The sequence below is a fragment of the Schistocerca americana genome, chromosome 4, assembly GCF_021461395.2.
Source record: "Schistocerca americana isolate TAMUIC-IGC-003095 chromosome 4, iqSchAmer2.1, whole genome shotgun sequence".
Classification (NCBI taxonomy): domain Eukaryota; kingdom Metazoa; phylum Arthropoda; class Insecta; order Orthoptera; family Acrididae; genus Schistocerca; species Schistocerca americana.
The window spans coordinates 226,218,801-226,234,289 of NC_060122.1; positions in this window are offsets into that span (position 1 = coordinate 226,218,801).

The following is a 15,489-nucleotide window of genomic DNA, read 5'->3' on the forward strand; positions in this document are numbered from 1 at the left end:
ATTGTTCCTCCTTCACCTCTGGTGTGAAAAGTGTGCGAGGCTGAAAGAGAAAAAAGTATTATGAGCCATAATATCAAAGTTGGACAAATCAAATGGCATTAGATATAATAAAGCTTACAGTTTACAATAAAAAAGACAACAAAGTGTGATCAAGTAATAACTTTCAGCTGCTGAATCAATAAGGTGGCCTGAATTAATGAAATTTATACAACACATTTATGGATATCGTTTTGTGAACTTCACAGTGTTCCACCATTACTTCCCATTCTCCTGGAAAAAACTAATGTTGCTTATAACGTACAGACAACAAAAATGAGTTGAAAGAATCAATGTCGTGGAACCTCCAAAAGTTCCAGTAATATTTATTTATTCACAAAGAACCAGCTCTGGTCAAGTGACAGACTAACACTACATAAAGTTAAAGCTAGGTTCCTTGCTGTCAAATGGATAACCATTTTTAGTTGCAGTACCTGTCAGTGACATATGCTGCAGCTAAACTCAGTTATTCATATGATGCCAAAGAATCTTCCTTTAGTTTGATGTTGTGTTAATCTGCAACTTGAAGATGGTTGTTTGATCAAAACTGACTGTCTGTGAATAAATAAATGTTACAGGAGCTTTTGGTGGGTCCATGATGCCATTCTTTAAATTCATTGAAGCTGTGCAGCACTGTTCACGGAAAATACAAATGAGTTGCATGGCACATTCCTGACATCCCTGTCAACAACATGAACCCCAAGTCAAACGTGCACATGTCAGGGAAAATTCTGTTTTAAATGTTCACTCAGTATTACAATGCCACTTCATTTGTTTTTTCTTTTTTTTTTCTGGCTTGTATCTGATGAACATAATTACATTAAAACTGTGAGCAACAAAAACGTATTGACTTTACTCCTCACTGTTATGTGTGAATCTCGCATGAAAGAAAAGGGTAAGGTTTAACATATAACATCCATAGGTAGCAGCACTTTTGTACAATTTGACTGACAGGAATGCTGTGTATGGTAGGTCCTACTTGTACTTGCCTGCCATAAAAAAAAGAGAGAAAGAATAATACAGCCATATTGTGCTATAGCACTTACTTCCTGTCATTTGCGTGTTTCATGGACTTTAAAGAATGATTTTTTGTGGGTTATGCAAATTTCTTCTGTCATCTAAGTAAGCATCTACATACACTGTGTGATAAAAAGTATCTGGACACCAAAAACACACGTTTTTCGTGTTATGTGCATTGTGCTGCCTCCTACTGCCAAGTACTCAATATCAACGACCTCAGTAGTCATTAGGTGTCATGAGAGAGCAGAATGGGACACTCTGCGGAACTCAAGAACTTAGAACATGGTCCGGCAATTGGGTGTCACTTGTGTCGTACATCTGTATGCAAGATTTCCACACTCCTAAACATCTCTAGGTCCACTGTTTCCGATGTGATAGTGAAGTGGAAATGTGAAGGGACACATACAACACAAAAGCGTACAGGCTGAGCTCGTTAGTTGACTGACAGAGACCGCCAATAGTTGAGGGTCATAACGTGTAATAGGCAGACACAGGAAGGATTGTGTACACAATGTGATCAAAAGTATCCGGACACCCCCCAAAACATATGTTTATTATTTTTTCTGATGGATAATGAAATGGAAAAGTCAAAGAGGGTCGTAATGTGTAATAGGTAGACACCTATCGAGACCATCACACAGGAATTCCAAACTGCATCAGGATCCAGTGCAAGTATTGTGACAGTTAGGCAGGAGGTGAGAAAACATCTACATCTATACTCCGCAAGCCACCCAACGGTGTGTGGCGGAGGGCACAAACTTGGATTTCACGATCGAGAGGCTGCTCATAAGCCACACATCACGCCAGTAAATGCCACACGATGCCTCGCTTGGTGTAAGGAGCGTAAACATTGGACGATTGAACAGTGGAAACAACGGTTGTGTGGAGTGACATATCACGGTACACAATGTGGCGATCCGATGACAGGGTGTGGGGATGGCGGATGCCTGGTGAACGTCATCTGCCAGTGTGTGTAGTGCCAACAGTAAAATTCAGAGGCAGTGGTGTTACGGTGTGGTCGTGTTTTTCATGGAGGGGGCTTGCACCCCTTGTTGTTTTGTGTGGCACTATCACAGCACAGACCTACATTAATGTTTTAAGCACTATCTTGCTTCCCACTGTTGAAGAGCAATTCAGGGATGGCAATTGCATCTTTCAACACCTGTTCATAATGCACGGCCTGTGGCGGAGTTGTTACATGACAATAACATCCCTGTAATGGACTGGCCTGCACATAGTCCTGACCTGAATCCTAAAGAATACCTTTGGGATGTTTTGCAATGCCAACTTCACACCAGGCCTCACCGACCGACATCGATACCCCTCCTCAGTGCAGCACTCCATGAAGAATGGGCTGCCATTCCCCAAGAAACCTTTCAGCACCTGACTGAACGTATGCCTGCGAGAGTGGAAGCTGTCATCAAGGCTAAGGGTGGGCCAACACCATATTGAATACCAGCATTACTGATGGACGGCGCCACGAACTTGTCAGTCAGTTTCAGCCAGGTGTCCAGATACTTTTGATCACATAGTGTAACTACTGTGAAGGTCCTTTGTATTTGGAGGGAGGGAGGCATGTAAAACCAGTAAGGAATTGTGAATTACATATAGCAGTTTTTTGCAATTATGTTTTATCTTCTTTATAAGACCACTATTTGAAAGAAAGGGCATAAGGAATATTAGAGTTTAACATCCCATTGACACCGAGGTCAGAAATGAAACAGTAACTCAAAAAAGTAGAGGAGGAAATTGGCCATCGGCTTGGTGAAGGAATAATATTAGCATTAACCTGCCATGATTTAGAGACACAATGGAAAACCTAAGGGCAGATATTTGACTTCTCAAATGCAAATTAGTGCCTTCTATTCTATCACTTCATACAGTTTGGTCCACGAGGTCATTTGCTGTTGGTGATAGAATATGTTTTTATATGTCTGTAGCAGTAGCAGTGATTTATGGCTGCATTATGTCAAGTACATAGGTAAATGAGTGACCAGAATAAGCTACTTGTCAAATTCTCTACCACCAAAAGAGGCTGTAGCAGTTCATCCGCAAAGAAGGGGGTGGTTATCACACTTTCTAACTGTTTCAACAATATGTAGTTCCCACTCATACAGTGAATAATGGAATGTAATACATGCACATGATGGAGACAATCAACAAATTATCTGTACATAAATGGTGACAGTGTCATCACAATGATGCTTTACCTCACGTCACAAACTGTTGTTTGGACTACTTGGTAGCAAGCAACATAAACTGTGTACCCACACAGTCTAGAATTCTGCTCATGCTTCATCCGTCTTCTTTCTGATGCTATAGTCGCTTTCATGAACTCAGGTGGCTCAAAGTCATGCATGTCAGACCCGTAAGTCTCCCCCTGCTTCACCCCTGGACCTGTAATGTTACCTTGTATGGTTCCTGCTTGTGAGTAATCACAATTCAATTCTTCTGTGTGTTTGTTTTCAGTTGATGTCATGGACTTATTCTGGTCTACAGATAGTTGAGGATGATACTGAAGAGCAATTTTCAGTGCATAGCAAAGTTTCTAGCCCCCTGAACATGTAATATATGATGTCCAGATATTTCTGAGAAATTTGCTCAGGACAATGAAGCTAGACAGCACATTAATTTTACCTAAGCATAAAAATTGATGGCAGAAGCACGGGGAGCCTCAAAAAGCAGAGGACAGCATGTTAGCAGTAGTATAATTCAAAGGCTATAGGTGTGAGTGTTACAGACGTGAGTGCCATTTTCCATTTGTCATGAAACGGATATAAACAGGAAAGTACATTTACTCAAATGGATGGTTTTAATAAAGAAATGGTCGACAGGACTGTGTTAGAATACAACAATAGAGGAGAGTATCCTATGACCAATAAAGTCAATGCCCAACAACAACACAAAACTGAGTATGACCGCCTGGAAACGTCCAGTCTTCATCTTGTCCTTCTAAAATAATTGGCTTTAAGTCCAGAAAATGTAACAATACATTCAAATTTCTTATGGACAAAGGTATATTGCTACCATAAGGGTTACAGTATGCAGGCTGCACACATACTGCACATGGAGGAGAGTAGGGCACTGGTTTATCTGGACGAAACGTGGGTTCTGCAAAACCATACATTGAATATGTTTGGCACGACTCGAAGGGAAAAGTGGGCTGAAATACCCACAGGTACTTTTCTATACTCACAATAAAACTGTAAAAACATCATGCCCATCTGTTTGCTGTTTGAACAATATAACCTCCAAAATTGCTTTACGAGTTTTCATTGTGTTTTCCACTTTATTGTAGCCTGGGGCAAAATATAGGCTTTATTTCATCAAAATTGGAAAAAGGGGGGAAATATATCTTAATTTAAATTTTGATCTAAAATTGTCTACTCAGTTTAGTAGTCCTGATGTTTAATCACTACAGTGAGGAATGCCAAAAAAGCCAATAGATGGCCCTATTAGGTTGCTTTGTCCTTTGTTTTTTTTTCCTCCCTTCTTTGACAGATGTATTCTTAGGAGTTACACTAGTGATGGAATTAAGTACTGGAATCGTATCTTTACAAACACAAACAAACAGCAAAGTTACTTGGTTGGGATATATGCATATACTGATATTACTTCGTGTATTAAAAACTTAGCAACATTGCTTTCCTTCTTTTGGTAGGTTTTATTTATATTTTTTGGGTACCTACTCATTCAATTTTGATTTCATTTTGTTTATGAGTGAAAGTGCCTAGAAAATGGTTGAGTCTTCTCAAAACACCAGAACTGCTGAAGGACTGAGGACTATGTGGTCTCAAGAGTCCAATGAAGATTTTGACGCAAACTTGCTCTTTAGAAATGCCTTCTGAAAGTGAGGCATGACATAACTCTGATTGAGAGTGGCATGCATTATCACACTTCTCAGGACGCTTCACTCACAGAAGCTTAAAGTTTCTTCTCTTCGATGTAACATCACTGAAGTGGAAATTCTGGCAGGACATTGCACAGGCAAGAATGTTTTTATATCGAAAATCCTGCTTATTCCTAACAATTTATGATTTCAATTTAAACTTGTACAATTCCCAATGAGCTTGTGTTAAGCCATGAGCATAAACAAACTGTAAGTCCAGAGGCTGTGTATTCCAGGTGTGGACCTTAGTGTCAGTTGCTTTTGGCATGGCCACCACTATAAGGCTCTCTCCCATTTTACAGAAGCAAAGGAGCTCTTCATTCATGTCCCCAACCAATTGAAACATTGTACAGAACAAAGCTTTTTAAGTTAAAAATAAATTCCACGCATATGAAGTCTTGGGCACAGTTATAACTAAACACCCAGGCTATGGCGGGGTTGTTTTCCCCAAAAAGAGCTTCAAATGATCAACGTCATCTTACTGACACTAATAAACTCAAGGATGCGATTGGCTGAGCACATGTCATCTGCTAAAATGGAAGATATATCAGGTGACAGCTGTAGATGGGCGCGTAGTGGAGTAAAATAGGGGCACTCAAGTAAAAAGTGTCTCACCGTCCACAGTTGAGAGCAATGGGGACAAAGTGGGGGAGGATCGCCACTTAAAAGATGTCGATGGCTAAAAAGACAGTGCCCTATCCGGAGTCTAGTTAAAATTACCTCCCCCCAACGAAGAGTTCAGAAGGAAGAGGTCCAAGCACAGGGAAGAGCTTTCATGTCCCGCAATTTTATTGGGAAGCGTAGACCAATGTACATGCCATAAAAGGGCAACACGATGACACACAACACTCTGTAGATCGGTGAAGGGAACCTTGCGAACAATAGGCTGAAGAAGAGACTGCAGCGTTTGCCGCTATATCGGCCGCCTCGTTTCCACAGATACCAACGTGTCCTGGGATCCAGAGGAACACCACAGAGACGCCCCGTAAGTGGAGCAAGTGGAAGCAGTCCTGAATCCGGTGACCAGAGGGTGGACAGGGTAGAGAGCATGGAGACTGAGGAGAGAGCTGAGCGAATCTGAGCATACAATATACTGTACCTGCTGATGGTGACAGATGTATTGGACAGCCTGGAGAACAGCGTAAAGCTCCGCAGTAAAAACCGAACACTGGTCGGGAAGCCGAAATCGATTAGGGGTGTCGCCAACAATATAGGCACTTCCAGCACCAAATGATGTTTTTGAGCCGTCAGTGTAAATAAATGTGGCATCCTTCATTTGTGCAAATGTCCAACGATAAACGAGAAAAGGGGTACCATCCTTGGGAAGCTGACAAAGGTCAGGGAGCAGGCAGGTCCAGGGACGGAGCCAAGGCAGTGCTGTACCCCCAGTTGTCAAAAAAGTTTTAGAAAAGTGGAAGGAAAGAGAACATAGCAGCTGACGGAAGCAGACTCCCGGTGGTAGTAGAGAGGAAGGGCGGCCTGCATACCCCAAATCCAAGGAGGCGTAGAAAAAAAGGTCATGGGCCGGATTAGCAGGCATGGAAGACTAGATGGCTAGCACAATGACTCTCGGCATAGTCCACAGGGCTGGTGTAAAAAGCTCCAGACACTAAACACAATCCATGGTGGTGGACAGAGTTGAAACGCCGAAGAACAGACAGCCGAGCAGAGGAGTAAACTATGCTTCCATAGTACAATTTTGAGCGCACTAAGGCGCGATAGAGGCGGAGAAGGACCACTCGGTCTGCTCCCCAGGAGGTACCATTCAGAACACGGAGGGTGTAGAGGGATCGCAGACAGTAAGCCAAAAGATAGGAAACTTGAGAGAACCAGCACAGTTTCCTGTCAAACCTAAGTCCCAAGAATTTAGCGACATCCGCAAACGGAAGGTTGACAGGGCCTAGATGTAGGAAAGGTGGAAGAAACTCCATATGACACCAAAAATTGACACACACGGTATTACTGGGAGAAAAGCAGAAGCCAGTTTCGATGCTCCAAGAGAAGGGGCGATCGAGACATCCTTGAAGACGACGTTCAAGAAGGCTGGTCCGTTGAGAGCTGTAGTAGATCGCAAAATCGTCCACAAAGAGGGAGCCCGAGACATCAGGAAGGAGACAATGCATAATTGGATTTATGGCGATGGCAAACAGTACAACACTTAGCAAGGAGCCCAGGGGTACCTTGTTTTCTTGGGAGAAAGTACAGGAGATAGTAGTCTTCACCCGTACTTTAAATGTGCACTCTGCCATAAATTCACCAACAAAAAGGGGTAGCCGAAAGCCCTATGAGAACAGTATGCGGAGGATGTCTGTCCTCCAACAGGTATTGTATGCTCTCTCCAGATCATAAAATATTGCTGCCGTTTGGTGTTTCCTTAGAAAATTGTTCATGATATAAGTGGAGAGAGCAACAAGGTGGTCAACTGCAGAACGATGCTTTCGGAAACTGCCTTGGGCAGGTGTTAAAAGGCTTCGGGACTCCAGCCACCAGTCTAAACGGCAATTCGCCATATGCTCCAAAACCTTACATACACTACTCGTGAGAGAAATGGGACGATAACTAGAGGGGAGATGTTTGTCCTTTCCAGGTTTCAGAACAGGAATGACGATAGCTTTCCGCCATCTTCTGCGAAAAGTACTGTCAATTCAAATTCGATTATAAAGGCGAGGCAGGTAACGCAGACAATGGTATGATAAATGCAGCAACATTTGGACATGGACACCATTCAGTCCTGGGGCGGAAAAGCGAGAAGAAGAGAGTGCGTGTTGGAGTTCCCGCATGGAGATAACAGTTTTATAGCTTTTGCTATTGTGAGAGGAGAAAGTAAGAGGTCGCACTTCCGCTGCACGTTTCTTTGGGAGAAAGACTGGCGGGTAATTTGAAGAGCTCGAAATCTCAGCAAAGTGTTGACCCAATTAGTTACAATTGCAATGGAGTCCATTGAGGTATCATGCACACAGTGAGCCCAGAGATCGTGGAGAAACTAGGCGCACCAGATAACCGTCGAATGCGACTCAAAACTTCTGAGGAGGGAGTGAAGGTGTTAAAAGAGCTAGTAAAGAAGTTTGTCTTCTTGCTATCACGGATGACACGATGGCATCGCGCACATAACTGTTTATAGTGGATACAGTTGGCCAAAGTAGGATGGTGGCTGAAAACACTAAGAGCACGTCGCCGCTCATGTATTGTACCACGCAATGCCTCGTTCCACCAAGGAACTGGGGGGGGGGGGGGGGGAGGGGGGGGGGGCGCCAGGGCAAATCAGAGGTGCGAGGTACTGAACATTCTGCAGCTGTAAGAATAACTTCCGTAACATGAGTGACCTGATCGTCGACGCTAGGAAAGTGACAGTCATGGAATGACGCTAGGGACGAAAAAAGTGTCCAATCGGCTTCAGCAAATTTCCAGTGTCTTGGGCACATAGTTTGCAGTTGTGGCTGCAATCAAAGGACACATGGAAAGTGGTCACTCGAGTGTGTATCAGCAAGAGTGAACCATTCCAAGTGCCGAGCTGGCTGAACAGTACCAACTAAAAGGTCCAAATGGGAGAAATTCGTCGTAGAGGCAGACAAAAATGTAGGTTCCCCAGTGTTGAGGCAAACAAGATCCACTTGGTGGAAGACGTCAGTCAATAGGGAGCCTCGCGGACAAGGATGCGGAGATCCCCAAAGCAGGTGGTGGGCATTGAAGTCCCCAACCAGCAAATAGGGGGGCCGGGAGCTGACCAAGGAGATGAAGGACATCAGCTCCTGCCATCGGTGCGGACAATGGAATGTTTACAGTACAAAGCGAGAAGGAGTATCCAGAAAGGGAAAGACAGACAGCAACAGCTTGGAAGGAACTGTTTATGGGGATTGGGTGATAATGGACAGTATCATGGAGACGAATCATAAGTCCCCCATGTGCTGGAGTGCCATCAACACAGGGGAGATCAAACCGGACTGACTGAAAGTGAGGGAAAACAAAGTGATCGTGGGGATGCAGCTTTGTTTCCTGAAGACAGAAGATGACCAGTGAGTAGGATCGTAAGAGGATCGACAATTCATCCCGATTGGCTCTAATGCCGCGGATATTCCAATTGATAATTGACATAGGGTGGACAGGGAAGGGAAGAGTCTCACCACGGCTGCTCTCAACTCAACGACTGCTGAGAGCCGGCAGCCGACAGCATGGAAAGGCTTTCAGTCAAAGGCAGAAGATCCTGATCCATAGGTTGTTCGGGAGCAGCTCCTGCCACCAGCAATCGACCGGTAGATCGGCTGCCAGCAGTGCGCCTTGGCATCACGGAAGACAGCCGAGGGTGGCTACCACCAGGTGGCGCTGTAGACGAGATACGCCATGGAGAAGAAGGAGAGGAACTTGGTTTCTTATGAGCCTTCTTGGAAACAGGACGTTGAGATGAGGGAGGAATCGATGGTTGTGCTGTCGGGGAACGTAAAAAATCTTCGTGAGTAGGCTCTTTCTTTGGAAGTCCAGGTGTCTGGTTTTGGGGCTCGTGGTTTAGCAGAAAACAATGAGGGGTGAGCCATAGAGTGAGCAGGTGATAGTGGGGAGGTTCAACGGGCGATCTTTGTGCTCGCTGATCTGACGACCCTGGCACTAAAGGTGAGATCACAAGTCTGCGTGGCTGCCTCCTTAGTAGGCCGAGGAGAGGCAAGGACAGTGCTAGATTTACCTGCCAGAGGCACAGTGGGCTTTCGACTGGTGAATAACTTATGAGCAGCAAATGTAGACACCTTTTCCTTCATTCTGATTTCCTGATTAAGCCATTCATCTTTGAAAATGGGGCAATCTCTAGAGGAAGCAGCATGGTCACCCACACAGTTGATGCGACGAGGGGATGGATGTGGACAAGCACCCTCATGGGCATCCTTGCCACACGTAATGCATTTGGCCGGATTGGAACATGAGTGGCTGCTATGATTGAACCACTGACACCGATAGCAATGCGTAGGGTTGGGGATGTAAGGGTGAACTGAAATTATCTCATAGTCCTCAATCTTTCCTCTCCCACATCCACACCGGCTGTTCAGAGCATCCTCCTACAGGCCAATCGCAAAGTAGAACAGCATGCCACCCTCCACCTTAAAAAACTATCCAATCTCCTGGTTTCCCACCTCCGGAAAGGCAACTCACTCACCCTTCACAACCTTTCCAGCAAACCTCAACCTCCTCTCATTGCACACAAACCCAGTCTCTCCCATCTACTCAATCTCCCACTTCCAGCTCCACTCCCTCCAAAACCTCAAAATTAACTAAAAATATTCTTCGAGTACCAAATTATTTCAAAAGTAGAGTGAGTCCGATAAATTCCCTTAACCAGCATTATTCTTCAAAGAAGTAGTTTTTGGAGATCGACGTGGCCGGCTATCCAGAGAAGATTGGCTGTGCATACAAGTAAGTCAACCTATGGGCGAGATGTGGGAAGTTTGCAAATCAGCTCCGCATCGCTTCTTGTTGTCTAAAGCATTAGACTACATGAAAATAGAGATACTTAATACTTTTTCCACAATTTTTACTAACGTTTGAAATTGTCACTAACTGGCAACACTGTTAAGTAGGTGAGATGGATGACCTTGGCCTACGTAATTTTGTGATCACCACTATATTATCCTCCATTAGATTGGATGTACTGTTTGTTCCATAGATGATAGTGAGGAGAGCCAATAGCATGTAGAAGACGTCAGGAAAAAAAGAATACACAATACATACTTACAAAGACTTCAAGTAAAACAGTCCTCAAGGATGCAGAATAGTCAAAAACATCTTTAAACATAGTTTCAATATGATAGAAGGAAACATTCCACGTGGGAAAAATTATATATAAAAACAAAGATGAGGTGACTTACCGAACGAAAGCGCTGGCAGGTCGATAGACACACAAACAAACACAAACATACACACAAAATTCAAGCTTTCGCAACACACTGTTGCCTCATCAGGAAAGAGGGAAGGAGAGGGGAAGACGAAAGGAAGTGGGTTTTAAGGGAGAGGGTAAGGAGTCATTCCAATCCCGGGAGTGGAAAGACTTACCTTGGGGGAAAAAAGGACGGGTATACACTCGCGTGCGCGCGCGCACACACACACACACACACACACACACACACACACACACACACACACACACACACACATATCCATCCACACATATACAGACACTACTTGTGTGTGTGTGTGTGTGTGTGTGTGTGTGTGTGTGTGTGTGTGCGCGCGCGCGCGCGCAAATGTATACCCGTCCTTTTTTCCCCCAAGGTAAGTCTTTCCACTCCCGAGATTGGAATGACTCCTTACCCTCTCCCTTAAAACCCACATCCTTTCGTCCTTCCCTCTCCTTCCCTCTTTCCTGATGAGGCAACAGTTTGTTGCGAAAGCTTGAATTTTGTGTGTACGTTTGTGTTTGTTTGTGTGTCTTTCGACCTGCCAGCGCTTTCGTTTGGAGAAAAGTCAGGGTAGCAAACACTCTGATGAAGTGACGAGTCATAAAGTAGAGGGACTTGATCATTATGTGTAGACATAGTTTGTACTAAAAGTTGATTGATACAGGTAGGCATAGTATCTATCACGAGTTGAATAATGTGTCTAGACATAGTATCTACTAAGATTATGGAATTTGAGAAGTGGAAGAGAACTCTAGAGTGTTAGAGGAGGTACTAAGAAATGAGAGTGAAGTGTAAAATAGATTTTATTTTTACCAGGAAATATTTAATTATAGTGTACATAAAGATGTATACTAGGGCAATGAACCATGAGGCCTCTGCATAAAGGATAAGGGGGATGTACTCGGCATTTGCTAAGGATATAGGGCAGGTGTACCTACACAGAGATATGATGACCTGTGACCTGATTAATAGGGACGCTTTATAAAGGGCGTACCTACCAGAACAGAAGGAGGAAGTGCACTGATAGCGTCAACCCACATGGAATGTATAGGTACTGATCCTAGGGGAAAAGGACAGTATTGTGACAGAAGTCACACATTTAATAGGAAGTATTCTGGTAAGTTTGAATCCTACTATAAATAATGGTATTTAAATGTACTAAGGAAAAAATAGTACAAGGAATTAGAATAAAGTATTCAAATGTCCTGAACACCTGGAATTTACCATTGGATAAAGAGCAGAAAAAGGAAAAAAAATGGTCCTCACGATTTGTAGATACTGAAAGAGCTAACTCCACTATTGAGTGAAATATTCACATTTTATAATTAAAGCAAAATGAAAAAAATAAGGAATAGCTAAATAATAAAAAAAAGGATTTTCACAGTTATTAAAAGGACCAGATATACTGTTGAAAGATGAACTGTTATTCTATGTGATATAAATGTACATAATGATGATGGTATATAAAATATCGCGTGTTCGATCTGAGGGGGAATACGTAGTGCTTCAAGAATTTTCGTGTAAATTCTAGAATCACTTGGCCTTCCTCCGTCTCGAACCCATGATATTTTAAATAGAAGTGTAAGAGAGACAAATCCGACCTACTGCGTACTGCATCTTTGTGTGTGCAGGTCTAAAAACAGTCATAAGCAAAATACGGACGCGGCAACCGAACGACAGCTGACAAGTACCTGCTGTATGATCCATAGAGTTTAAGTGTACGTGTAGAGAACAGCCTGTGTTATGCTTTGCTGGTTTCGTGACTGTGATGATTGTTTAGAAAATGAAGAAATTAGATTAGACTTTTAAGTAACTCATGTGTTGGACTTGCTAGAAGCAAGACACGTTCATATTTCCTGGTGGTTATTAAACCAACCCTGGTGTAAATGTATCTTAATAGAGTCTAATGTTTGATGACATGGTTGACTCACATGAGTTTGAATATTTATATGAGAAATGGTGAATTTGTTTTTTGTGGAAGTTGAAATATACCATGACTGAACTAAAAATATTCTTCGAGTACCAAATTATTTCAAAAGTAGAGTGAGTCCGATAAATTCCCTTAACCAGCATTATTCTTCAAAGAAGTAGTTTTTGGAGATCGACGTGGCCGGCTATCCAGAGAAGATTGGCTGTGCATACAAGTAAGTCAACCTATGGGCGAGATGTGGGAAGTTTGCAAATCAGCTCCGCATCGCTTCTTGTCGTCTAAAGCATTAGACTACATGAAAATAGAGATACTTAATACTTTTTCCACAATTTTTACTAACGTTTGAAATTGTCACTAACTGGCAACACTGTTAAGTAGGTGAGATGACCTTGGCCTACATAATTTTGTGATCACCACTATATTATCCTCCATTAGATTGGATGTACTGTTTGTTCCATAGATGATAGTGAGGAGAGCCAATAGCATGTAGAAGACGTCAGGAAAAAAAGAATACACAATACATACTTACAAAGACTTCAAGTAAAACAGACCTCAAGGATGCAGAATAGTCAAAAACATCTTTAAACATAGTTTCAATATGATAGAAGGAAACATTCCACATGGGAAAAATTATATATAAAAACAAAGATGAGGTGACTTACCGAACGAAAGCACTGGCAGGTCGATAGACACACAAACAAACACAAACATACACACAAAATTCAAGCTTTCGCAACAAACTGTTGCCTCATCAGGAAAGAGGGAAGGAGAGGGGCAGACGAAAGGAAGTGGGTTTTAAGGGAGAGGGTAAGGAGTCATTCCAATCCCGGGAGCGGAAAGACTTACCTTAGGGGGAAAAAAGGACAGGTATACACTCGCACACACGCACATATCCATCCACACATACAGACACAAGCAGACATATTTAAAGACAAAGAGTTTGGGTAGAGATGTCAGTCGAGGCAGAAGTGTAGAGGCAAAGAAGTTGTTGAAAGACAGGTGAGGTATGAGTGGCGGCAACTTGAAATTAGCGGAGATTGAGGCCTGGCGGATGACGAGAAGAGAGGATATACTGAAGGGCAAGTTCCCATCTCCGGAGTTCGGATAGGTTGGTGTTGGTGGGAAGTATCCAGATAACCCGGACGGTGTAACACTGTGCCAAGATGTGCTGGCTGTGCACCAAGGCATGTTTAGCCACAGGGTGATCCTCATTACCAACAAACACTGTCTGCCTGTGTCCATTCATGCGAATGGACAGTTTGTTGCTGGTCATTCCCACATAGAATGCATCACAGTGTAGGCAGGTCAGTTGGTAAATCACGTGGGTGCTTTCACACGTGGCTCTGCCTTTGATCGTGTACACCTTCCAGGTTACAGGACTGGAGTAGGTGGTGGTGGGAGGGTGCATGGGACAGGTTTTGCATCGGGGGCGGTTACAAGGATAGGAGCCAGAGGGTAGGGAAGGTGGTTTGGGGATTTCACAGGGATGAACTAACAGGTTACGAAGGTTAGGTGGACGGCGGAAAGACACTCTTGGCGGAGTGGGGAGGATTTCATGAAGGATGGATCTCATTTCAGGGCAGGATTTGAGGAAGTCGTATCCCTGCTGGAGAGCCACATTCAGAGTCTGGTCCAGTCCCAGAAAGTATCCTGTCACAAGTGGGGCACTTTTGTGGTTCTTCTGTGGGGGATTCTGGGTTTGAGGGGACGAGGAAGTGGCTCTGGTTATTTGCTTCTGTACCAGGTCGGGAGGGTAGTTGCGGGATGCGAAAGCTGTTTTCAGGTTGTTGGTGTAATGATTCAGGGATTCCGGACTGGAGCAGATTCGTTTGCCACGAAGACCTAGGCTGTAGGGAAGGGACCGTTTGATGTGGAATGGGTGGCAGCTGTCATAATGGAGGTACTGTTGCTTGTTGGTGGGTTTGATGTGGACGGATGTGTGAAGTTGGCCATTGGACAGGTGGAGGTCAACGGCAAGGAAAGTGGCATGGGATTTGGAGTAGGACCAGGTGAATCTGATGGAACCAAAGGAGTTGAGGTTGGAGAGGAAATTCTGGAGTTCTTCTTCACTGTGAGTCCAGATCATGAAGATGTCATCAATAAATCAGTCCCAAACTTTGGGTTGGCAGACTTGGGTAACCAAGAAGGCTTCCTCTAAGTGACCCATGAATAGGTTGGCGTACGAGGGGGCCATCCTGGTACCCATGGCTGTTCCCTTTAATTGTTGGTATGTCTGGCCTTCAAAAGTGAAGAAGTTGTGGGTCAGGATGAAGCTGGCTAAGGTAATGAGGAAAGAGGTTTTAGGTAGGGTGGCAGGTGATCGGCGTGAAAGGAAATGCTCCATCGCAGCGAGGCCCTGGACGTGCGGAATATTTGTGTATAAGGACGTGGCATCAATGGTTACAAGGATGGTTTCCAGGGGTAACAGATTGGGTAAGGATTCCAGGCGTTCAAGGAAGTGGTTGGTGTCTTTGATGAAGGATGGGAGACTGCATGTAATGGGTTGAAGGTGTTGATCTACGTAGGCAGAGATACGTTCTGTGGGGGCTTGGTAACCAGCTACAATGGAGAGGCCGGGATGATTGGGTTTGTGGATTTTAGGAAGAAGGTAGAAGGTAGGGGTGCGGGGTGTCGGTGGGGTCAGGAGGTTGATGGAGTCAGGTGAAAGGTTTTGCAGGGGGCCTAAGGTTCTGAGGATTCCTTGAAGCTCCGCCTGGACATCGGGAATGGGGTTA